Source organism: Oncorhynchus nerka, linkage group LG19 (assembly GCF_034236695.1).
Source record: "Oncorhynchus nerka isolate Pitt River linkage group LG19, Oner_Uvic_2.0, whole genome shotgun sequence".
Lineage (NCBI taxonomy): Eukaryota > Metazoa > Chordata > Actinopteri > Salmoniformes > Salmonidae > Oncorhynchus > Oncorhynchus nerka.
This window is the reverse complement of record NC_088414.1, coordinates 23,769,311-23,796,093: the sequence shown is the minus strand read 5'-3', so window position 1 is coordinate 23,796,093 and position 26,783 is coordinate 23,769,311. Positions and strand designations below refer to the sequence as shown.

At 46.7% G+C, this 26,783-nt stretch overlaps 1 long non-coding RNA gene and 1 pseudogene across 1 annotated transcript; one reads left to right on the top strand and one right to left on the bottom strand.

The window, feature by feature from the left end:
* Positions 1-804: 804 nt before the first annotated feature.
* Positions 805-15,353, bottom strand: LOC115101225 (uncharacterized). The gene is made up of 3 exons (XR_003859268.2): positions 15,269-15,353; positions 1,146-1,196; positions 805-876 (listed from the first exon to the last, which is right to left on the bottom strand). It is a non-coding gene; the product is annotated as an uncharacterized LOC115101225 (long non-coding RNA).
* LOC115101224 (general transcription factor 3C polypeptide 4-like) lies at positions 15,164-24,496 on the top strand (annotated as a pseudogene).
* Positions 24,497-26,783: the final 2,287 nt, after the last annotated feature.

The window sequence follows — 26,783 nt, the reverse complement described above, 5'->3', positions numbered from 1 at the left end:
TAGATAAATAGCATACATTATCTGAGGTGAGAGAACTCCTTTGTCTGTGTGACTATACACAATGACGGCATTACAGTCACCGCCAGTACACTGGTATAACACTGTAACAATGAATGCTGCTGGCAAGAAGATTCCTGCGGTGAGTGAACATCATGAAGTATTCCTTCATCTGCTAGGATAACGTTAACCTTCTCCATTTTGTTCCACTGACTGAACCCACCTCTCGGGCAAATATGCTACAAAAGATGTGCGCTATTTGGGGTTTTTCTCTCCCAGACAGAGTTCTAGCCAGCATCTGCTGTTCATCTCTGTTTCATTACGTAAAGGGAGAGTGAAATCCCATTCAGCGCCTGCTCTTTTCCTACGCGTTGTGAAAGCACACATTCTAATGACCTGGAGACCTTTAACTCTTGAATAACGGCAAATAAATTGCTGTTCAAAAGGAGGTATCACTCTTGGCATTGTGGGATTGTAGAGGATTGGACAGCTGTGGCACTGTGACCCGCACATTGAGACCAAGCTGTATAAATGAAGACATAAATAACCTCATATAGAGTAGTATTAGTGGGTTTGTGTTTGAGTGTGCATGCATATACATGTATCTGTGCGAGTGTGTGTGTGTGTGAGCATGCACATTTGTGTGTTCCTGTGTGTGTTTGTGCGACTGTGTGAACGTGTGTGTTCGTGAGAGTGTGCGTGCGTGTGCATGGGTGTGTGTGTGTGAACGTGTGTGTGGGGACATAAATCCCTCTCAAGTGTAAGACAAACAGAGCGGTGGCTGTGTGAGGGCTGAGACGGACTTGCCTGGTTATTGTATTTTCTTCCCTCGAATCCTGGTAAAGACCCCCACAGCCCTCCGCTGTCACTCAGGCCATGCTGTCATCAGCCAGTAACCAGGTTGGAGGGATGCAGGAGAGGCTCAGGCCCCAAAAGAAAATTAAAAGGGGATTATGACTGGCTGACACTTTGTGGTCAATTGCTCATTTATTCTGGTGTGTAGTGCAGGGTAGGGCACTGCGGTGTCCTGTTATGGCCACGAGGAGAGGGTTGGTCTGGGAGGATGGACCCCTAGATATTATTATTAGCTCATTGTCAATAGTATAAGCACCCAAGAGGTCTTTGTGTTTACATGCTGCTACTCTTACCTGGTCTCCTTTTCCTTGACCTAAGAGAGGGCGGATGCATGGTCTGGTCCACTGTAGAAGAACAGATTGAATAATACAATTTCATTCCATTTCACTTAATTGCATGTTTGGGTAAACATGCTTACAACTCATTAGTATTTGATTAGGTAATACTGTAGACATATAGTAGCAGGGCTGTAGCATCACAGCCCATGCTATTACATTGTCGCATCTACAAGGTGTTACCACACAGTATCAGCATCACTGCAAGGAGCATGGAGGAGCCAGATGTTGATATTAGAGTGCCTAGGTGTAATTAATAGACATTAGCAGTCAACCAGTTTCCAGCACAACAGGGTCTCCAGCCTGGGACGTCAGGGGGAACCAGGAAGCTGTCTCTCTCCTCAGAGGCCCACAAAGGCTCAGTGAGGGGTGACAGTATCCAGGAGCATCAGACAGGTGCCAGAGAGCGAAGATGGTTAGTATTGTATATACTGTGCGGACGTCTCACAACTCAAATGCAAGCACACACATTCAAAAAGACAGGAACATGGCACAGGTAAGCACATAGGCCTATTCATGTACACATACAGTGCTTATGAACACTTGCACATGTACTTGCAAGCACATAGGACACAATTGGCATGCATATTACACATAGAGGTACACAAATATCCTGAAATCTATCTGTAATGCAGTAGGAGTATATTGGTCAGGTGCAACTTTTTGCATTAATGTTGTCCATCCTGTCCCTCTCTCTAATCAGGTGTGGTGTGGTGGCAATATGACAGAGTTATCAATTATCCAGAGCACAGTGGCACTCTGGCTTCCCCCAGCTCTGTGTTAAATTAAGTTGTCAGCGCTGTCTCTCCGATTTCCCCCATCACACAGGCAGACGCTGATGCTGCATGACGGCCGCTCGCCGCCGCTCCTCGCCGGCTGCCGCCCCGCATCTCGCCTGCAATTCATCAGCTCCGGAACACACTGGCCCAGGCTCAGTCCACGCCAGCACACACGCCGCGCAGCGCTGGAACCAACCAGCGGATGGCAGGAGAAAGAGACGGATCACCTTCCAAAAAAACACCGGCGCTAACAGAGGACGGGGTTCAGTGGAATTCTTCCCCAGTGTCTGTGATCACGTGTTAAGTGTGTGTGTGTGAGAGAGAGAGAGAGAGTGAAATAGTAGAAAGATAACGAGGGAAATGAAATAGCTTGAGAAGGAAAGATAGAGAGAAAGAAGACTGAAACAGGGATAGTGAAGGACAATATCTGGTGAGCATGCAGACCGCAGGGCAGGCAGGGCAGACCATTGTCCCCCTTGTCCTGTGGGCACTAGAGCTCAGTTGAGGGCAGAGAATGTGGGCCACTGAGCAGGGAGGGAAGCTTGGCCACTGGGCAGGGAGGGAAGCTTGGCCACTGGACAGGGAGGGAAGCTTGGCCACTGGGCAGGGAGGGAAGCTTGGCCACTGGGCTGAAGGGAAGCTTGGCCACTGGGCAGGGAGGGAAGCTTGGCCACTGGGCAGGGAGGGAAGCTTGGCCACTGGGCAGGGAGGGAAGCTTGGCCACTGGGCTGAAGGGAAGCTTGGCCAGTGGGCAGGGAGGGAAGCTTGGCCACTGGGCAGGGAGGGAAGCTTGGCCACTGGGCTGAAGGGAAGCTTGGCCACTGGGCTGAAGGGAAGCTTGGCCACTGAGCAGGGAGGGAAGCTTGGCCACTGGGCAGGGAGGGAAGCTTGGCCACTGGGCTGAAGGGAAGCTTGGCCACTGGGCAGGGAGGGAAGCTTGGCCACTGGGCTGAAGGGAAGCTTGGCCACTGGGCAGGGAGGGAAGCTTGGCCACTGGGCAGGGAGGGAAGCTTGGCCACTGGGCAGGGAGGGAAGCTTGGCCACTGGGCTGAAGGGAAGCTTGGCCACTGGGCAGGGAGGGAAGCTTGGCCACTGGGCAGGGAGGGAAGCTTGGCCACTGGGCTGAAGGGAAGCTTGGCCACTGGGCAGGGAGGGAAGCTTGGCCACTGGGCAGGGAGGGAAGCTTGGCCACTGGGCTGAAGGGAAGCTTGGCCACTGGGCAGGGAGGGAAGCTTGGCCACTGGGCAGGGAGGGAAGCTTGGCCACTGGGCTGAAGGGCATGGGAACGAACAGTGACAGAGGAGGCAGCAAGCCGCGAGAGGGAAGGGGCCAGACCAGACCAGACAGCCGGTCGACAGAAATAATGGATAACTGTAAAACAGCGGGACGCTAAGCTCTGTGCTAAAGTATTTATTTGTGATGAATAGTAATGATGGCACACTTACAAAGCACTTGGTTAATATGGAATGGCTCGAGAGGCGGGTATCGTTCACAAAGTCCTTAACAGGGCCCATGCTCCTCTGTGGCCACAGGGAGGTGCCAAACCCTGCCCACCCCTAGTCCCCTTCTACCCTCCCCCCCTCTCCAATCCACATTCAAAACATTTGACGTCCCTTTACACTGTCTCTGCCCTGGTGTTCAATAATACATGAGACACCATTCTGAGATATTAACTTACTTACACAAAATATACTTTAAAAAAAGTGTGATTTAAGTCAATTTGGTTGGTGTTCAATGCTGCCCAGCTGTCACGGTCTAGCTAACCTAAATAATCCACTATAGCGTTCCTTCCTTCTAAGGACTTTGGTTGGATGCCACTGTAAAGGGAATAAACTACTCCTTTTATACTTCAAACGTTCCTCGCTGTTTCATGAAGTCAGTCTTGTCATTTTCTCTTAAACCAAGCCATTATTGAATCCTAGTGATAATGAGTACATGTTGACCTTGCTTACAAACAATATTTAATTTATGTATTTACCAGGCTAATATAAGGCAGCAGTGCTAAATCTTTCACCAAAGGCAGCAAAAGACTGTCAGAGTATCTCTCCTACTAATAATCTGTATCCATCCCAACCCCAGTGTATCACTGGCACAGGCTTCAGCAGCTATGGATCAAACAGTCATCACCTCCTGTTCCAGGGATAAGCTGCAATCAAATCTATGGGGGACCTTTAAACAGGGAAGAGAGAAGGGGGAAAACAGACAGCGGGAAGTCAGCAGAGAGGAGTGAGGTGGCAGGAGTGTGAGGGGGAGGCTGCAGCGATGCCTCCGAGTGGAGATGGCACACCTCTCACCTGTGACGTGCCTGAACGGGCCGCGGGAGGGTGGCGAGCTAAGCTCCTGCGCTTAATTGGCCACTCAAATGCTATCGGTCCCTTCCCAACGATTCTCGAGGTGACACATGGCAGAGGGAAAGAGAGAGAGAGAGAGAAGTACCATGGTGGGAGTAGAGCAGTGTGTGAGGAGAGAGGAAATGGAACACAGAGTTTAGCACCTCCTATGGCCAGTTTTTTTCCCCCTTCTCTCTGGGTTTCTGGGAGGATGAAGGATGGAGGGAACGATGGTACATGTGGTCCGAAGCTGTGCCAAAGATGACAGGGCAAAATGAACCCCTCAGTGCTGGGAAGAATGGAATCCGGGGTTGAGGCATTATATAATTATCAGAATACATGATCATCTCTAATATATCAGTTGATTAGCCGAATCCATAATGTCGAGGTCAACAACAACAAAAAATGATATGAAACTCTCCATGGTGTTGCCACAGTTCGCGTCGGTGGACTCGCCAAAGACTATGACCCGATAAGGAGTTTCACATTTAATAAAGTCGAATGCATCACTGACATATTATTGACTTAGGACATTTACATACCACAATCGATTTGTGACCTTGTGAAACACATCAGACAAACAGCCTTTTGAATGTATATGCTTCCTTTTTCTTTTTTCAATATAACCTTGACTTTTACAGTATCTTTACTGTAACGATAACAGAAGCTTTGCAGGAGACAATGAGTAAACAGCTCTAAATGTATTTCTATTTTCCAGTCCATCAAAGCTTGTGGCGGCTAATCCCTTTCTTATATAAATAGCTCTTTGGTGGAGAGTGTAGCTGCCGCATGGAGCTCCAACCCTTCTGTCCCTGAAGCTACAGCCAGGATAAGCTGTGTGTTGGATTGGCACACCGGGCTGCCTGGGGCCTGCTGCTGTGCTGGCCGCCAGTACAGATGGAGGCCAGGGCTGGGGAATGCCAGCTTGTCAGTCGGATTAAAACGACTCATTTATTCACTGACGTATCGCGCAAAGCGACTGGGCCAAAGCAGGGTGAGACGAGGGGGACGGGGGTCGAATAATGGCAGAGGAGGAGGGGGCCGTTTGAAAGTGAGAGTGGGTCTTCAACTAACTGCCCCTTACCCAATCCCTCCCTTTCCCTCCCTCTCTCTCTGTCGTTTTTCTGCCGGTTACTTATCTTTCTGGGGCTGCCAGAAGCCATTACTGCAGTGTACGGAAGGCGGCCGGCGGGGTGGCATCCCCCCGTGCCCGGGTGACAGATTGGTAGCGGAGGAGGTGAGGCTGGAAAGCGATTGGCTCTGATGGTCAGGAAGTGGGCGCTGAGGGATAGCAAAGGGAGGAGGGGGAAGATGAGAAGGAGGACAGAGAGGCAGGGAGAGGATGACAAGACCTGGCTGTGTGACCTTTCATATTAGGTGTTTTACTTAAAGGGGCACCGCCCCTGCTTTTAAGAGCATGCTTGGTAGTGGTGGGAACTGTGGTGCAGCCGGCTTGTACATGGATGCCAGGGCAAGGAGAGGGCACTGGGAACTACAGTCTGAGAGGATGGCCCTGAGAGGAACAGTCACTGTCCATGGACTGATCTGTGTATACAGGCCTCGCTCAGATCAACAAGCACAGAGTGTTGGTAGAGGTTCAAACTCTAGACCAAGTCAGATTCACCTCTGCAAGTTTAGGTAAAACTTTTTTGTTGTCAGAAGGTCTGCTATTACTGGTACTAAAGCACTCGAAGACCAGACAGAGTTCTACTGAAGATCCCTGCTAAGAGGCTACTTACAAGGTCCATGGAACCTCATCATTTCAACATCGACTTACAGTACAGTACTAGGTTTTAAGCACAATCTTTCAAATCTTTTGGAATGATTGTATGGTAAACACTGCTGGCTACTATTTATACAAGGGCATTGACCTTCCTAACCATTTTGCCAGACAAATGTCTAGAAAAATCAGAGGAGTGACACATGGTGTGTCATTTAGTGACTGGTCAGTGCCTGCAGTCCATCCCATAATCCCTCACTCTCAGGTCACTGTCAGGCCAACGGTGTGTGTGTGGTGTGGTGTTGTCAGATGTGTGTGTGTGTGTGACAGGGCTAGGGGGGTGAACCTCGGAAGGCTTTTATTGGGTCTAATTACTCCCGATAGCTGTAATTTACAGGTTGACAGCAGGGAGAAATCGGCAAGATTCACACTTCTGCGGGTCAGCATCTGTCGCCATTACGGCGGCGTGCGCACTGCCGGCCAGTCAGCGAGCGAGCAGTGAGGAATGGTAAACAACAAACGCCGTGTGACAGATTAGCAGCGCGGGCTAAAGGACCTTCCACTGACACATCATTTCTCTCTCTCCCCAGTTTGTTTCGCGGCAGCTGTCACCAATAAAACGGAAAAGCGGGAGATGGGGAGGTGGCGGTGGCTTTTGTTCCAGTTCCAGGGAGGTGGTTGGTGCAGGAGGAGGAGGAGGAGGAGGAGGAGAAGAGTTCAGTGAGTGAAGTGTTTAAAAGTCTGGCCTCACTTTTTAAAGGTATATATTAGGAGGAAACAAGGGCAGGATTGGGTCAAGCTGTATGCTTCTGCTGACTTCATATGAATGACCTCTTCTCGTTCTCTGTTTTAGGTCTGCGTTACAAATGGCAGGTGTCACCCTGAAGAGATCATTTTAGCTCTGTTTTCAACTGCATGTGTGGTACAGTAAGGAGCACAAAGGTAATCTAGAGGGTAAGCATTAGCTCAGGGCAGTCATTCTGACTGTACTGTAGCCCCGTCACACACACACCCTCCCTCCTTCCTCTTTCCTCCCATCCCATGTGGCTTTCCTCCCCCCCAACCCGGCCTAGTCATATGATGCACAGATCAGAGCCAGAAAGGGCCCGTGCCAGAGTGGGATAGTGGTGGGGTACTGCTCTCCCCCTGTCCATCTCATTGCCTTCCCATCACAGAGCCTGGCTGTTCTCTAGTCTGTACATTAGGTTAGCCTCTCATGGTTCCTGGCAGACCAACTTTTCCTTGACCTCCAACTAAAGGTCATCCTCTCAGTTGTTGTTTCACTGAACCTGATGGTTTGGTAAATTGTAAGTTAGAGGAGCATGGTCAGTGAACGCATTACAAAAATGGCAAGCAAATGACGACATTTGTCCTTTAATTGTGCTTGTAGCAGCTTCTGTACAAGTATATTGACTTCTTCAGGGTGTCCTTAGAGTAGGCATGCACAGGCCTCAATCTTTGTTATCTCTACTCACCAAACGGATCCATAATGCTGGGCGGGTAATGGGCGAGCCCACGGGTCTGGCCTTGTCCTGTTCAATATCTAACGGGAGACTGGTGGCTCTGTGTGCCAACCTCCAGAGCCCCAGTGTTCCCACAAGTGCCATATGGGCGGTCCAGTCCCATTCCATTAGCAGGGCCCAAACAGAGGCCTGGACCCCGGCCCTCCTGGTCCTCCCCTTGCATAGCCACTGGGCATGGCCTGCCTACCACCAGCTGCCAAGACCAGGGCAGGGGAAAGGCAACAGGACAGCCACAGCCACGTCACACCTGGCCCTGTCAGCAACGAACAACAAGCCACCAGGCTCTGAAAACACTGGGACACAATTGAGATTATTGGACAGACAAAAAAGAAACTGAACAATGTGTGCCGTCATAGAGATGTGATAAAAATTACAATAAAGACACTGGCCCAAATTCATGCTGTCCAGCATGTAAGAAAAATTATTGGAGTTAACAGTGTTAATTTACTTGGAAGCCTATAAAGGAATTATAATAGACAGACGATTAAAAGTGAGACGATTAAGTAGATTATTGCAATTAAAATGACTCATGTTTTGCAGTTAAGGGTGCAATGATTTGAATTGAGGTCTGCAGTCACTGAAGGAAGGCATATGAGGGGTAGAGAACCAAGAGGGAGAACAGAGAGAGAGAGGGAGAGAAGGAGAAGGGGAGACAGAGAGGAGAGAGATGTTTAGCACATCGTCTGGGAATGCCAGTGTGTGCCTCAGCAGCCTGTACCTGCCACAGGACCTGAGGCCTTTTTTAATTAATCATTACACACAATGAATAATTCAGCCATTATCACTGTGGATATATAGAATTGCTCGTTAGTCTCCCAGGAACTATTTTTTCCAATCAATTTTCATGTTTCCTTTAATAAGCTACAGTTCCTAGTGAGAGATACAAACACACTACACAATAATAGCTCTATAGAGCATATATAACTCATCATCAAACGTCTATAGTTATCTACAGCACCAGTCAAAAGTTTAGACACACCTACTCATTCAAGGATTTTTCTTTATTTTTACTATTTTCTACATTGTAGAATTATAGTGAAGACATCAAAACTATAAAATAACACATATGGAATCATGAAGTAACCAAAAAAGTGTTAAACAAATCCAAATATATTTTATATTTGAGATACATCAAAGTAGCCACCCTTTGCCTTGATGACAGCTTTGCACACTCTTGGCAATCTCTCAACCAGCTTCGTGAGGTATGCCTTTCCAACAGTCTTGAAGGAGTTCCCACATATGCTGAGGACTTGTTGGCTGCTTTTAACACTTTTTGGGTTACTACATGATTCCATATGTGTTATTTGATCATTTTTACGTCTTCACTACTTTTCTACAATGTAGAAAATAGTAAAAATAAAGAAAAACCCTTGAATGAGTAGGTGTGTCCAAACTTTGACTGGTACTGTATGCTTCAAAGATACATTCCCAAACGACACAAATATCAATTGCAAGTCCTAATCCATGGCTAACTGTAAAGTTTCTAGGTGTACGTTGTTTCTAGATGTAAGGTAAGGGAATATGAAACCTGCTGGCTGAATGAGAGAAGTCATGCATAGCAGACAAAATATTATTGTTACAGCCAACAACTTTATCATTAAGGTTTTTCACATTTTACGCACTCATTCAAACCAGGCTCACAGGTAAAATAGGCCTACAACAAATCATGACACTGTGTCACCTTGCCCTCTTTTGGGGTGACTTAACAACTCAAAATAACCAGACTGAGTGTTGTGGTTCTGGTTCCCACAGATGAGAAATCCTTGACTTCTCATTGAAAGGGGATTTATAGTAGGTACCAAGGGTCTCCCAGTGTGTTTCAGTGGCCTGCCTGCCATGGTAGACGTCAGGGAAAGGATGGGGTGGCTTGCCTGGTCCCCAACTTCCCCCCCAAGGACAGCATGGGGGGCAGAGGAGCACTGATTGAGAGCAACACCTGTCAGGTAAGACTTTCACAGTTGACGGCACTCAAGGTGAGCAAAGCCCACCGCTATGACCGCTAATCTCCGACGTGCCAGTCTCCACTGGGATACCGGCAGGGTCCTGAGCACCCGATCGAGCCGCCTCGCGGCTGCCGTCCCACTAACTAACATCTCCTCGGTCTCCTGAGCCGAATGACCCACGCCGATGTGCTCTAAACACGTTTCATTATCGTCATGATGATTACAGCCGTGATTGTGTGTAGCTGGTAATGCGCTGCAGCAGCTCCCCTCTGGGAGGTGACTGTGAGACTGAATGATTCAAACACGTATGATGAACCATGCATCAGAACATCACAACGTACAGGCAACCACCTCCACTGATGCTGTACACAAGCACATAACACGGGATTGTAGTCTACTGAGGGTTTGGGGGGTTTAAAAGGTAAAAACTACAGGATACAATGACAGCAGGTGGAAATTGGCAATGGTGTGAATTGACCTTTGCTGACCCCATCCATGTCCGTAACCTTAAGCCTCACACTATATATATCCTATACAGTAAATGAATACCATATAGACTTTGGAATAAACTCACTATCAAACAAAAAAGGAAGGAAGGATGAGGGCTTTGTCCCAGGCTGGACAAGGCTTCCGACACACGTGATGACAGAAAGTGAAGTGAGTTAATGTGACAGCGTTTGATGAATGTTTAATCCGACATTCGCCTACATCCCGAGCTGGGATCATCCCAAGTCAAAAACCCACCAAAGACACACAGCAGGTGTCTGCAATATTCATATGCTACACGCTTCATTACGAATGAAACATACCAAGGTCCGTGAATTGATTTATTCATTTCGATTATCGAAACAAAAGACAGAAAATTTGAGATTAAGACACGGTCGGTGCGCTATTCTATATTTGTCTCACAGATTTGTAACAATTTGCTTTGTGACAAATAACTGTGCCTGGTGAAATCCCACTGTCACCTCAGTGAGAGTCAGGCTGTGGCTCTGATGAGAGACGTTTTACTGTACTCTAGGGCTGCAACAAATCACTGTCTGTCTCTGTAGCTCTCTGCACTTCAGGAGACCACAGCAGTTTGCCCTTTGCCCTGTCCAGGAGTGTTCAGTGTCTCATCTCACAACACATACTGAGTGGTCTCAGAGAGACATGAACCAGAGTCCACATCTACAGCAGAGTACAGGAGAGTTTTCATATTTTCACAATTAATGATCCCACTAGGTGTCCTTCGCAAAGCCCACTAGGCAGATTAAATGACTGATGTCTCGCTTGTCAGGTAAGGAATAACTCATTATTTATTAAGAGTATGTCACTATAATGCCTACCATTGGTGATACAGCACATTTCTACAGTAGCGTGGTGAAACAGAGGTGACGCAGTCTGTTCTTTTGAGCTTTGATTCAGGGTCTTTACCTGACAAAGTCATGTTAAGATATATGAGTTATTCTGTTAGAGGTTTTGTGCCGAATCCACTGCAGAGCTGCAGGTGTCACGTTTATGGGCATGTTGCAGCAGTGTGTAGGAGGGAGATTCCAAGATGTGGGAAGCGTGCAGGAACACATGGAACAGAGGAATGTGTTGCTTTAGTGGAAAACATTGTCAACTGTAGGGGTGCCCATGTTTCTGGGGATCAGAGTTGCCCGGTAAAAGAGGCGGCAGGTTGAGGTGGCCAGGGTCAGAGAGGCAGGTTGAGGTGGCCAGGGTCAGAGAGGCAGGTTGAGGTGGCCAGGGTCAGAGAGGCAGGTTGAGGTGGCCAGGGTCAGAGTGGCAGGTTGAGGTGGCCAGGGTCAGACAGGCAGGTTGAGGTGGCCAGGGTCAGAGAGGCAGATTGAGGTGGCCAGGGTCAGAGAGGCAGGTAGAGGTGGCCAGGGTCAGAGAGGCAGGTTGAGGTGGCCAGGGTCAGAGAGGCAGGTTGAGGTGGCCAGGGTCAGAGAGGCAGGTAGAGGTGGCCAGGGTCAGAGCGGCAGGTTGAGGTGGCCAGGGTCAGAGAGGCAGGTTGAGGTGGCCAGGGTCAGAGAGGCAGGTTGAGGTGGCCAGGGTCAGACAGGCAGGTTGAGGTGGCCAGGGTCAGAGAGGCAGGTTGAGGTGGCCAGGGTCAGAGAGGCAGGTTGAGGTGGCCAGGGTCAGACAGGCAGGTTCAGGTGGCCAGGGTCAGAGAGGCAGGTTGAGGTGGCCAGGGTCAGAGAGGCAGGTTCAGGTGGCCAGGGTCAGAGAGGCAGGTTGAGGTGGCTAGGGTCAGAGAGGCAGGTTGAGGTGGCCAGGGTCAGACAGGCAGGTTGAGGTGGCCAGGGTCAGAGAGGCAGGTTGAGGTGGCCAGGGTCAGAGAGGCAGGTTGAGGTGGCCAGGGTCAGAGAGGCAGGTTGAGGTGGCCAGGGTCAGAGAGGCAGGTTGCGGTGGCCAGGGTCAGAGAGACAGGTTGAGGTAGCCAGGGTCAGAGAGGCAGGTTGAGGTGGCCAGGGTCAGAGAGACAGGTTGAGGTGGCCAGGGTCAGAGAGGCAGGTTCAGGAGGCCAGGGTCAGAGAGGCAGGTGTCGTATTCTGAGGCAGTGAAGAAAGTATGAGGGTGGATCAAGGGTGAGGGATTCTGAGAGGATCCCTGTGAATAGTAGATCTGTTCTTGAACAGAGGGATATGCCAATGAGTGATATACAGTATTTTTCAGTAAGGTTGGCTTCTTAGCGTTCATAGCAATGGTTATCAACTGTACTGCAGAGATGGTACGCAAGTCACAGAAAATAGATGTTGTGGTGGCAGCTGCAGAGAAGTACTTGTGGGTACGAGATTTGACTTCAGAAGAGTTACAGGGTGTGTTGAGTGGTAGTGTCTCTTCAGTGCTGCTTTTGATGTAATTGATCATGAACTGTTACTAGGTCAACTCAAATGTTATGGTTTTAAGTCTGCAGCTCTATCCTGGATGGAAAGCTATCTATCCAGGAGAAGGCTAAATGTGTTCTTTAATGGCAGCTTTTCAAACAGTAAAGATATACACTTTGGTGTTCCTCAAGGAAGCTGCCTAGGCCCACTGCTGTACTCTATCTTTACTAATGATTTACCTTCAGTTATGAACAAAGCAAGAGTGGCAATGTATGTTGATGACTCTACAATGTATAGCGCAGCATCAGAATGTAATGAGCTGACAGATGTACTGAGTAGTGAACTGAGAATGCTGTCTGAGTGGGTTGATATGAACAAAATGGTGTTGAACATTTCTAAAACGGTTCAAGATACATCTATTTTTACCTTTATTTAACTAGGCAAGTCAGTTAAGAACAAATTCTTATTTTCAATGACGGCATAGGAACAGTGGGTTAACTGCCTTGTTCAGGGGCAGAACGACAGATGTTTTACCTTGTCAGCTTGGGGATTCGATCTTGCAACCTTTCGGTTACTAGTCCAATGTTCTAACCACTATGTTACCTGCCGCCCCAGGTTGCTTGCTGATGATACCCAATGTAATTTGTTGATGAATAGAACGCATGTAGAGCAAGTGAAAAAAAAACTACTAGGTGTCATGTCGGGGCGGCAGGGTAGCCTAGTGGTTAGAGAGTTGGACTAGTAACCGGAAGTTTGCAAGTTCAAATCCCTGAGCTGACAAGGTACAAATCTGTCGTTCTGCCCCTGAACAGGCAGTTAACCCACTGTTCCTAGGCCGTCATTGAAAATAAGAATTTGTTCTTAACTGACTTGCCTAGTTAAATAAAGGTTAAAAAAAATGTTGGACGCAGCTGTATCATGGTCAGAACACATAGATGTTATTCTTATCTATCACTTTTTTTGTGGTATTTTCCTAAAACTGCATTGTTGGTTAAGGGGTTGTAAGTAAGCATTTCACTGTAAGGTCTACACCTCTTGTATTCGGCACATGTGACAAATACATTTGATTTGATTAATTAATTGCTGTTACAAGAAAATGTTCAGAGTATGTAACATCTAGCACTCTGAATCAGGTGATTCAATCCCTGGTCCTATCACACTTAGAGTACTGTCCAGTTATATGGTCAATCCCTGGTCCTATCACACTTAGAGTACTGTCCAGTTATATGGTCAATCCCTGGTCCTATCACACTTAGAGTACTGTCCAGTTATATGGTCAATACCTGGTCCTATCACACTTAGAGTACTGTCCAGTTATATGGTCAATCCCTGGTCCTATCACACTTAGAGTACTGTCCAGTTATATGGTCAATCCCTGGTCCTATCACACTTAGAGTACTGTCCAGTTATATGGTCAATCCCTGGTCCTATCACACTTAGAGTACTGTCCAGTTATATGGTAAATCCCTGGTCCATGAATATTATCCAAATGCATCAAAATCTCTCATGGCTTCACGTTGAAAACAAATGACTATCCAGTCTTCTAATTTTCTTTAGGGATGTTATATCTTTCAAAAAACCACAAGATTTTTCAGGCCAGTTAGTTCATACTAGCAACACGCATAACCACCAAACCAGACAGGTAAATTCAGGGCATCTAAGACAACCCAAGATAAGGACAAATCGCCTTAAATCTACAGTTTTATATAGAGTCATAGCTGAATGGAACTCTTTACTAATCCATACTTCTCAGGCAAAAAGTAAATCCACCTTCAAGAAAAAAATAAAAGCGCATCTAATGTGATAGACCAAATGACTGGACAGGAAATAGAAAGAATATCTAATGTGATAGACCAAATGACTGGACAGGAAATAGAAAGAACATCTAATGTGATAGACCAAATGACTGGACAGGAAATAGAAAGAACATCTAATGTGATAGACCAAATGACTGGACAGGAAATAGAAAGAACATCTAATGTGATAGACCAAATGACTGGACAGGAAATAGAAAGAACATCTAATGTGATAGACCACATGACTGGACAGGAAATAGAAAGAACATCTAATGTGATAGACCACATGACTGGACAGGAAATAGAAAGAACATCTAATGTGATAGACCATATGACTGGACAGGAAATAGAAAGAACATCTACTGTGATAGACCAAATGACTGGACAGGAAATAGAAAGAACATCTAATGTGATAGACCATATGACTGGACAGGAAATAGAACGCATCAACTGAATGTTAAATGTGTTTCCTGTCAGGTATTTTAATTGTCTGTATTGTCTACTTGTTAAATGTTTGTAAAGTCTTAATTTGTAATTGTTTGTAATGTCTTATTAATTAGTGTTGGACTCCAGGAAGATTAGCTAACGTTACGGCGTTAGCTAATAGGGATCCTAATAAAAATCCACAAATTCCTCTCAGGCTGTTGGCCTGGGATAGAATCAGATTGGGTTAGTAATGGAATAAGGTGGTGGGTTTTAATGAGTATAGGGTTAGTTGGTAGGGTAATAAAACATTAGTTTATTTATTTTTCTAACGGGGATCCTAATAAATACCAAATACCATCCAGAGACGGTCATGCGGTTATCTCAACCTTTATCACTGTGTTGTATTATGATACATTGTAATACTTCATATTCTACCATAAACAATATTCCTAACTCGTGGACTAAATGAAGACAGATACATAATCATGGCTGGATATCAAACTTGCTGATGTTATCTAGCTATCTCTACCTTAATTTAGGCATAATACATTAGTGATCTCTGCACTGCAACCGATCTATACACTGAAGCTTTGCGGATCTTTTTCCTAATGGTATGAGATGTCCCTCCTCCTCGCCGTAGTGACGGATCAGAAACTCTGTGGTGACGCATTGTTTTATGTTTCACATGGAAAATGGCCGCTTGCAGCCCAAATCGCGCTCCGGATAGGGTAGAGGTAGGACAACTTACCGAAGCCGAACGGGAGAATGATCCCTGGGCAGCACTCGGGCCAGTCGTGAAGAGGGATCCGGTGATAAAGCTACTGAGTCCGGTCAGCGGCCTGGAGCCGCTCACGTGGTCTGAGGACCACCGAATCTCGGCCTCTAGCACAAGTGGTATTTCTTTGATGGAGGTAGTGTGCGATGTTCACGGCAATAAGCAAGACTTGGTGTTGCACCGGACCTCCATTCCCGTGCCGGACCAAGTCTGTGAACTGAAGGTGAATCTTTCACACATGTAGCTAGCTAGCAAGCTTGCCTTCGCGTTCATTCCATACCTCAAAACCGTGCATTACCAAAATAGAAGTTGTGAAGTTGTTTTTACCTGTCTCATAGGAGGGGCTCCAGCTGAGTTCATTCACAGGGGTAGAGGACTAAACTCCACTCCTTGCTGAATGACGTTTCTGATGACTTCACCAACGGAGTGGAGCAGAGACCAGGCTCTGTGGAATCTATCTCCTAAAAAGGGTGCAACTTTCACTGGGGATGGGGACATTTCCCCTCCACATTCTGAAATTGCATTTGACCCCCCCAGTTTTATCATTGGAATGTGATTCAAAATGTGGTCGGGTAGGGCTATTTTGGAGTGTTTATCCAACTGTATCATTTAAAAAATATATAATCCCCCCCCCACTTCTAAAACCATTTGCCCAAGGTCAATACTTTAAAAAATGTAAATGATGAAATGCCTACCTTGTGCCCATGTTTGTCCTCTGTAGTTGAGTGCTTTTCTTTGTTTGCTGAAATCCATACTTTTTCTATAGATGTTAGTCAAATACAACCTCTGTGAGGACTACGGTTTCAGGTTCAGGAAAAGATGGAGGAAGTGGATGCTGAGTTGGAATCAAGCAGCGCGTTGAGCAAAGTTGGTGAAGACGAATGTTCTGAAGGGACAACAGTAGTATCGAAAACTGGAACAAAAAAAGGACATGGTCTAAAATTGGAGTGCAGGATAAGTGTATGAATGACAATGAATCGCTTCTTGTTGGGATGCGTTTGTTGAGTAAGACTGCATATGTGAGGAAACCCGGGTTGAGGTGTCAAATGGTGAAGTATGCGCTGGGGAAAGTGGAGTCTGTCAAAGTGACCAGGAGTGGTCTTATTTTTGATTCATTATATTTCTGAAGAACAGAGGAAGATCGCAATGAGCCTCAATATAATCCGAGCAACAGAAGTTTTGTGTTTTGAACTTCGGAGTAAAGCGCCCACCAATGGAGTAATCTCAGGGGTGACGACGGATGTTCAGGTTGAATACCTGAAGAGAATTCCCGGTGTGGTTGCCTGCCGTCTGACCCTGATGGGTGAATGGAGAAAAATAAGAAAGTCTGTCGGTCCTGTTGTTTTTTGATAAAGAGCAAATGCCTACACATGTGAAGCTTGGTTATGTTCCCGAATTGGCGCAGCAGTCTAAGGCACTGCATCTCAGTGTTGGAGGCGTCACTACAGACCCTGTTTTGACTCCAGGCTGTATCACAACCGGTCGTGATTTGGAGTCCCATAGGGCGGCGCACAATTGGCCCAGCATCGTTAAGGTTTGGCCGGGGTAGGCCGTCATTGTAAATAAGAATTTGTTCTTAACTGACTTGCCTAGTTAAATAAAACATTTAAATGTAAGAGCTTTCGTCCCCAAACCATTGTTGTAAGAATTGTAAAGGATTTGGCCATGTTTCTAGTGTGTGCAGATGGAGAGAGTATACTGAAAAACGGTGTGTAGAAGGATGACTGTGTTGCAATTGTGGTGGGGATCATGATCCTGAGTTCCAGGAGCGCCCTGTAAGGGTGAAGGAGATTGAGTTGGCAAAAGTTAGAGCGGTCAATCGAATCTCCTATGCGGAGGCAATTTAAAAGAATTGAGAAAACAAGTGATGCTAGTGAAGAGATGGTAGACGTACCACCACAGCCTGTAGTAAATGTTTGCTGCCAGTCAAAAGATACCCTGTTTGTTAAAAAGGTGGATTTTGTGGTGTTCATGGACAAACTTGTCAACTGTACGGCACAAGTCTAAAAGAAGTCTAAGAAACAAGACATTATTGTGGCTGAGGCATAAAAGCTTTTGGGACTTAAGGATTTTACATCTTCAGACTTGCAAGGGGTACTGGTGCCGGAAGACCCACCCTCCCAGGTTCCCCTTGAGCCTGTGTAGGGATCAGATCTGTTTTTTTAACAGGAACGTTGTTTGATTTAGTTTATTAAAATATATTATATATCATTTGGGAAATCCTGTAGGTGGTGGGACATACATTAAATAGTGTGATCGTCAAAATACCAAACAAATAAAGGCACAAACACAGGCGACACACATATGTGAATCGATGTAGTCTGAGCTAGATTCCACAAAGCCTTAGTCTCTTCTCCACTCCATTCGTGGAGTCAATAGAAACGTCCTTCACTTCAGTGGAGTTTAGTCCTCTATCACAGTGGCAGAGTCAGAATATACACACTACATATACAAAAGTATGTGGACACCCCTTCAAATTAGTGGACTTTGCAATTTCAGTCACACCAGTTGCTGACAGGTGTATAAAATTAAACACACAGCCATGCAATCTCCATAGACAAACATTGGCAGGAGAATGGCCTTACTGAAGAGCTCAGTGACTTTCAACGTGGCACCGTCATAGGATGTCACCTTTACGTAGTTTTTTTTACAAATCATTTCGTCAAATTTCTGCCCGGCTAGAACTGTCAACTGTAAGTGCTGTTATTGTGAAGTGGAAACATCTTGGAGCAACAAGGTCTCAGCCGCGAAGTTGTAGGTCACACAAGCTCACCGAACGAGACTGCCGAGTACTGAAGCATGTAGTGCGTAAAAATAGTTTGTCATCGGTTGCGAAACTCATTACCGAGTTCCAAACTGCATCAGGAAGCAACGTCGGCACAAGAACTGTCAGGAGCTTCATGTAATGGGTTTCCATGGCCGAGCAATGCCAAGTGTCGGCTGGAGTGGTGTAAAGCTCACCGCCATTGGACTCTGAAGCAGTAGAAACGCGGTCTCTGTAGTGATGAATCGCTCTTCACCATCTGGCAGTCTGGGTTTGGCGGAGGCTAGGAGAACGCTACCTGCCCAACTGCATAGTGCCAACTGTAAAGTTTGGTGGAGGAGGAATAATGGTCTTGGGCTGTTTTTCATGGTTCGGGCTAGGCCCCTTAGTTCCAGTGAAAGGAAATCTTAACGCTACAGCAAGGAATGACATTCTAGACAATTCTGTGCTTCCAACTTTGTGGCACCAGTTGGGGAATGCCATTTCCTGTTTCAGCATGACAATGCCCCCATGCACAAAGTGAGGTCCATACAGAAGCTGTTATAGCAGCAAAGGGGGACCAACTCCATATTAATGCCAATGATTTTGGAATGAGATATTTGACGAGCAGGTGTCCACATACACTACATGACCAAAAGTATCTAGCACCTGCCTGATGTGATTACTTTTTGACTGATGCCTGCAATTAACAATTTATCCCATTGCCAAACATACTATATATTGGACAGGCAAGCAATCTAATCTAGCAATCTAGGTTCATGTTGATGCAAAAAGTTTTGGATTTGAGATATTATCTAGAACTTGCTTTTATTTTCTCCCCATCAAATGAGATGACTTATGACTAACATTTGTTTTGTTTGTCCACCAGGTAGGTCCAGCAGAAGAGCTGTTGAGGGCCAAAGACAAGTTCTCCAGCTCCAGTGACCCTGCGACGAGCCAGTCCTTCATGCTGGACAGAGTGCTCAACCCCACCGTGGGCGTCCACAAGGGCATCCTGTACACCAGCTGGTCCCCCTGGGCTGTGACACCAATGGCCGGTGCCTCCTAGCCTCCCTCACCCTGGACCACCGGCTGACCATCCACAGCAGCACCAAGCGTCTACAGTGGACTATGGTGGCTGACCTGACCCAGCTGTATGGAGAGAGCCTGGAGAGCAGAGGCTACTCCGTGCCGGGTGGGCAGCCCCCCAAGGCTAACCTCCTGGACCTGGCTGAGCTTCAGAGGCGCTACCGCATGCAGACCCCTGTACGGATGGAGTGGTCCAGTGTGTGCACCACGCAGCACGTCCAGACCAACAACGAGTGTAAAGACGTGGGAACGGTGCTGCTGGCCGTGCTGATGGAGAACGGAGACCTGGTGGTGTGGCAGTTTTGCCTGCCCATTCTGGGGAAGGACTCTGTGTTGTCCTGTAACACCATCCAGTCTGGGGTGTTGTCCCCCAGCGTGCTGGCTTGGTGGGAGTACGAGCACAGCGGGCGCAAGATGAGCGGCCTGATCGTGGGCAGCAAGTTAGGGCCCGTCAAGATCCTGCCCGTCAACTTGAAGGCGGTGAAGGGCTACTTCACCCTGCGCCAGCCAGTGGTCCTCTGGCAGGAGTCAGACCAGATCCCTGTACACAACATCAAGTGTATCTCCCTGTTCCACCCCAAACAGAACTGTAACTGTAGCCTGGTGGTGGCGGCCAGGGGCTCCTACCTCTTCTGGTGCCTGCTGCTCATCTCTAAGGCGGGCCTCAACGTGCACAACTCGCACGTCACGGGCCTGCACTCCACCCCCATCGTCTCCATGACAGCCAGCCGCCAGGGCAGCTCCATCTACACCTGTTCCATGGACGGGACGGTCAAGAAGCTCACGCCCATCTTTACCGATATGGCCGTGGCCTTTAAGCAGGAGGAGATCGTGCTGCCAGAGGGTTTGGCAGGTCGGAGGATACACGGCATCGCGGTCAGCCCCCACGGGGCGTACCTGGCCCTGGTCAGTACTGAGGGGATGACCAACGGTCAGCACCCGGTCTCTAGGCCCTACCAGGTCCAGTTTGTGACCCTGAAGACACCCAATGACGCGGCGGCAGAGTTGCTGGAGTCCCCGGTCCAGAGCCTGTTCAAACAGACTGACCTGCTGGACCTGGTGCGCTGGAGGGTGCTGAGGGACAAACGCATCCCGGCCCTGCTGCAGGAGGAGTTGGACGACAAGGTACACAACACAGGCTCCCCCTACCTGTGGAGGTTAAAACTCTTCCTGGTGCGCGTCCTCTACCAGTCCCTGCAGAAGGCCCCTGTGGAGGCACGTTGGCGCCCCACACACGAGGATTCCAAGGTGTTTGTGAAGGATGAGGAGGGGGGCGTCGTGGGAGAGGGTGGAGGAGGGGAAGAGGAGGTGGTGTCGAAGCTGCAGGACCCAGAGGCCCGGGCGTTGGAGGAGCAGACGGGGGAGGTGATAGCTTGGATCGAGGCGGTGGAGGCCCACCTGACCAGGGAGCACATGAAGAGGGTTCTGGGGGAGGTGTACCTTCACACCTGGATCACTGAGAACACCAGCATCCCCACGCGGGGTGTCTGTGACTTCCTCACCAGCGACCCCACGTATGAGGACAGGGCTGCACAGGTTAGCTCTTCAGTTGTCCTATTCCAGAGCTATAAGCCTGAGCAATAGACGACTGTTTGAACATTCGCAGTACCCTGTTGTTGTGCATGATTCAACACGTCTTGCTCTCTGCACCCCCAGGTCCTGATAGGTCACATCCAGAAGAAGATGAACAAGCAGACATTCCCTGAGTACTGTAGTCTGTGTAAGGAGGTGCTGCCTTTCACAGACCGCAAGCAGGCTGTCTGCTCCAACGGACATATGTGGCTCAGGTAATTGCCATCAACCCTTTCTTCAATATTTCAACCACCAATCACCTGATTCCTGTCATCTAAATCCAGGGTTTCTAATTCTTAGACCTTCCATATTATTTTCATAATTGATAATTAGTCATTAGTCAATTGCATTTACTGATGAATGCCACCGTATCACATTTTCTGAGATTTCCTCGATATAAACTAGGGCGCATAAGCCTCTGAATTCTGAACAATACTAAGCAGAAGGAGAAGTCTCCAAAGGTCCACAGACACTGGGCTGACACTGACGAGTGACTCCACACACAGCAGCTAAATGCTTTTTTTTTGACTGTTTGTTTATTATCACAGAACCACCTTTTGATATGCTCCTGTCCTCCTCTATCCCACCATACCGCTCAGTAGTTGGATGGGATATGCTGCCCCTGGTGGACAGTTTGGGACAGTCTGCAGCCTCTATGTCCCACAGCACATTTCAATCGTCTACAGTGGTTTCCTCTCCCCATCTCCTAGGGATGTGTTGAGTAAGGATGTCAGACAGGAATTTCCGTTCACCTATTCTGTTTTTTTTCCCCTCCCAGTCATTGCAAATGAAGGGAAGGAGACAAGGAGAGGAAGCCACTATTGAGATATCCCTCCTACAGTGTTAGTGCTCATCTGAAGTATGCCCGTTTCTTTTAGGTGTGTGTTGTCCTACCAGGCGTGCCAGACACTCGCGTACAGACGCTGCCTGCTGCAGGATAGCATCGCCAGACTGCCAGTGCCTGAGGGTAAGCAGCTAGTCACTTTCCATCTCTCTACCTCTCTGACACTCACTCCGTCCTCCTCTTTCTCTCTCCAGGGCAGGTATTAACTGGCAGCTCACTCTCATCCTGCTCTCTGATCAGCATATCTTCTTATTCAGCGTTGACACAATATAAGAAAGTACTTGAGAATGTACGTACATTTTTCTCAGGCTTAGTTTTTACTAGTTGTCAGACTGTCAGCATATATGATTTTAAATAAGCCTAACATTGCTGAGTGATCAATCTGTTGTCTGTTTACTGCTCAAATAGTGGAGCAGGTGATTTGTGATTGAACAGATGAATCTGATAAAATACTCAATGTTAGCTTCATTATTTAGTGTGCCCCCCCCCTCCCCTGTGTCCCTCCACCCTCCTCACTGCAGACCCCGACTGGATCAAGAGGATACTTCAGGGTCCTTGTACATTCTGCGACTCCCCCCTCCTCTAGGACTATAGGACAGGCTCGTGGAGAGCCGGGGTTACATTGCCTGCAACACTTGTGCGCCTGCTTGGACTAGATGGACAATTTTCTTTATTTTTACTTGTTACTTATTGCCAAGCATTATTTATATGTTTAAATGAATTATACCACAACCTTTTAATTTAAAAAAAAAAATAAAGGTTTTGAATATACATTTGAAACTCCACTGATATGAATATGGTTTATTAAGAGAGAAAGTTTGAGTGTGTGGAGATGGATCTAACCTTTTCTCTGAGTTCACAGACCCATAAGTTAACCTCCTTATTTTCCTCATTTTTCCCTACATTTCCAAACACGTGTGTGTTATTCTGTTAGGCAAAAACAGGGGGGGGCCTTGGCGTGTCAGCCTTATTTTAGGTCTACTTCTGCCATTAGAGAGCAACACATACATATCCTCACTGACTGAGGGGAAACCATCTAAATGTATGTTATTTTTAATTGGCAGTGTAAAGCCATTTCCATGCTGCGTGTGGGAGAGAAAAATGACTCTTAGATGAGGACTTCCGATATTGTAGACTGAGAGAAAGAGAGAGGAGTGTGAGGTAGGAAGAGAGGGATGGAAAGTGTTTCAAACTGAAGCTGTGTCTCCCATGGGGGGCTGATTGTAATGAGATTCCACAGTAATGAGGAACCGAGCCGGGCGGCAGGCAGATGTGATGCTCGTTCTAATCAGAGGGGGGGTTAAGAGTGCATATTGTTAAATACAATTAACCCTGTTTTACTTTGGGAAGGATGTGTACTTGATGTGCTCTCCCCCCCCGCCGCCCCCCTCCCACTCCTTCCCCATATCTCGGGAACATGGAGGTCAGTGGCCAGTGATCAAAGATGGAGTTGGACCTAGTAGACTGGGCTAGTAACAGCACTGCTCTCCATCTTGTCGTCTCATCCCTTACATCCCCATGCACAGGCCAGGCAGAGGGGTGAGGTTCCACCCTCCCTCTGGTGTCACTGGAGATGATAGGCTGCCCTGGGGCTAGCCCGGCTCGCAGCTCTCAACACTTGATGAGAGAGCCAGAGTTTTACCCAGAATCCTCAGCCCATTGTCATCAGTAGACATGTTCAGAGATTAGTAGTTGAGTAAATTTGGATAATTTGCCTGTTTTCTGTGCTCGATATGGCGGTAGTATGTGACACCACAGTATTTTGACGATCCACACTGAAAATACGTCTTCGGGTTTTGAATCATTCATTAGAAACTAGCACTTTGCGAATTATTACCATTCAATATTCTCTCGTTCAAAATGACCCGTCTTTTTCTTCGACCAACTCTGTAGCGTTATACGGAGCATAAAAGTTTTCATAGACAAACTTGCATTATAAGGAGCATACAGGTTTTTCCATCATGTGATTGGCTCCCAGTAAGTGTCTTGTTTGTCAAGGGGAAGTGTTTCTTCAGGTGAGAATGTTCTTGTCATTGATAGGTGGAGACCAGTGCTGTTAGAGGTTAGCTGTGTTTGTTTGAACAACCTCCTACTTTAATAGAACAATCTGTCAAAGAGCATTTCCACCAGTAATTACCGTCTCCCCTCCCTTTCTTCCTCTGTCTTAGCTCTCACAAGACTTCAAAAGGAGGATTCTTCTCTATGCATAACAATATTTATGGCCTTCATGTCAATGGCTGGATCGCGTAAAACCTTCAAAACACCATTTCACGCTTTTATTTAATATGCTATTCCTTTTGTTTGTTTATCTAGTTAGAATTTGATATGTCCTATGCTCTCATGTATACAGAACTCAGTGGAGGTTGGTGGGAGGAGCTATAGGAGGATAGGCTCATTGTAATGGAATAAATGGAACGGTATCAAACATATAGAAACCACGTATTTGACTCTGTTCCTTTCATTCCATTCCAGCCATTACAATGAGCCTATCATCCCATAGCTCCTCCCATTAGCCTCTGATACAGATGCATTTTGCAGAACCCAAATATCTCTCCATCCATTTACACGGCAGCTGCTTCATTACACTGGAAAGTCTTATGGGATCATCTGGTGTTTTTAGTGTTTTTTTTTTGTGTTCATGTTGACTTCTTACCTCTGTCTCACCTGGACTATCCAATCTTCTGTCCTATTTGGCAATCTCATGTCAACTAACAGAGTCCTGTAAAAGCCAGAGATGCTGATCCCTATAGTACCCAAATATGACAGCACTCACACCTCCCTCATCAGGTGCTGTAAATCCTTTTTGTCCTTGTCACTGTGCTGTTTCACAACTTTCATGTCTCTATCGTATTTCATTGGGTCATCGGGACTTTTCCATGACCCTGATCTGTAACCAAGAGTTCATTGGACGATATTTTCCTGATGTGTAAATAAACTTTTTAAAGTCTTTGTACATTTGAGTATTTTTCCATTGAATTAGTCTAATATGGAAAAGTGAATCTTCCATAGTCATTTTATTACCCTAAACAATGTTTGTTTACGTAGGTAACAGACAGTTCCCTAACGCTGAGATAAACACGACTGTCTGCAATGTTTGTTTACGTAGGTAACAGACAGTTCCCTAACTCTGAGATAAACACGACTGTCTGCAATGTTTGTTTACGTAGGTAACAGACAGTTCCCTAACTCTGAGATAAACACGACTGTCTGCAATGTTTGTTTACGTAGGTAACAGACAGTTCCCTAACTCTGAGATAAACACGACTGTCTGCAATGTTTGTTTACGTAGGTAACAGACAGTTCCCTAACTCTGAGATAAACACGACTGTCTGCAATGTTTGTTTACGTAGGTAACAGACAGTTCCCTAACTCTGAGATAAACACGACTGTCTGCAATGTTTGTTTACGTAGGTAACAGACAGTTCCCTAACTCTGAGATAAACACGACTGTCTGCAATGTTTGTTTACGTAGGTAACAGACAGTTCCCTAACACTGAGATAAACACGACTGTCTGCAATGTTTGCACCCCAAAAATAAACACACAAGAAACATTAGGGAGAACAAATGGTTTTTCTGAGGTAACAGACAGTTCCCCTAACTCTGAGATAAACAACTAACTGTCTGCAATGAAGTGAGTCTTGTTTTAAAGCAGACTAGGTAACAGACAGTTCCTGTCCCTAACTCTGAGATAAACACGACTGTCTGCAATGTTTGTTTAAGTAGGTAACATGAGCAGACTTGTTTTTACTGCTACATTAATTAAGCTCATTTCTGGTTGTTTACGGGTAAGCCAGAGTTAAATAAGTCTGAGATAAACACGACTGTCTGCAATGCTTGTTTACGTAGGTAACAGACAGTTCCCTAACGCTGAGATAAACACGACTGTCTGCAATGTTTGCACCCCAAAAATAAACACACAAGAAACATTAGGGAGAACAAATGGTTTTTCTGAAGTCACTTCACTCCGCTCACAACTCCCGAGATAATACTTTTCTCTCCTCAGTTTTTAAACTACTCCAAACTGAGGCACATCCTCTAACTAACTTGTTCCTGCTAATGAAGTGAGTCTGGGGGGGTTTGTTTTAAAGCAGACTTAACATGGTCCTTTAACGTGTAGACTCCTCCTCTCTGTCCCTAGAGGGGCCGGGGCACTGACCCGAGACCAGTGGTGGAGAGGAGGAGGGGGACATGTCCATCATTAGAGACGCTGCTTGTTCTTGAGCATGGGGCCGCTGGAGTGGAACTAATAATGAGAAGTAGCAGTACAAAGGGCATGAGCAGGGAGGCTTGTGTTTTACTGCTACATTAATTAAGCTCATTTTCAACATGGTGTCGGCCAGTCTCAGCCAGAGTTAAATAAGTCTGAGGGGGTGTGTCAAATCCAATTTTATTTGTAAATATGCTTCGTAAACAATAGGTGTAGACTAACAGTGAAATGCTTATTTACAGGCCCTTCCCAACAATGCAGACAGAAAGAATAGAGAAATAATAGAAAAGTAATAATAAATACACAATGCGTAACAATAACTTGGCTATATACACAGAGTACCAGTACCGAGTCCATGTGCAGGGGTACAAGGTAATAACTTGGCTATATACACAGAGTACCAGTACCGAGTCCATGTGCAGGGGTACAAGGTAATAACTTGGCTATATACACAGAGTACCAGTACCGAGTCCATGTGCAGGGGTACAAGGTAATAACTTGGCTATATACACAGAGTACCAGTCCATGTGCAGGGGTACAAGAATAACTTGGCTATATACACAGAGTCCATGTGCAGGGGTACAAGGTAGGTAATAACAGAGTACCAGTACCGGCCATATATACACAGAGTACCAGTACCGAGTCCATGTGCAGGGGTACAAGGTAATAACTTGGCTATATACACAGAGTACCAGTACCGAGTCCATGTGCAGGGGTACAAGGTAATAACTCCATGGCTATATACACAGAGTACCAGTACCGAGTCCATGTGCAGGGGTACAAGGTAATAACTTATACACAGAGTACCAGTACCGAGGCTATATACACAGAGTACCAGTACCGAGTCCATGTGCAGGGGTACAAGGTAATAATACACAGAGTGGCTATATACACAGAGTACCAGTACCGAGTCCATGTGCAGGGGTACAAGGTAATAACTTGGCTATATACACAGAGTACCAGTACCGAGTCCATGTGCAGGGGTACAAGGTAATAACTTGGCTATATACACAGAGTACCAGTACCGAGTCG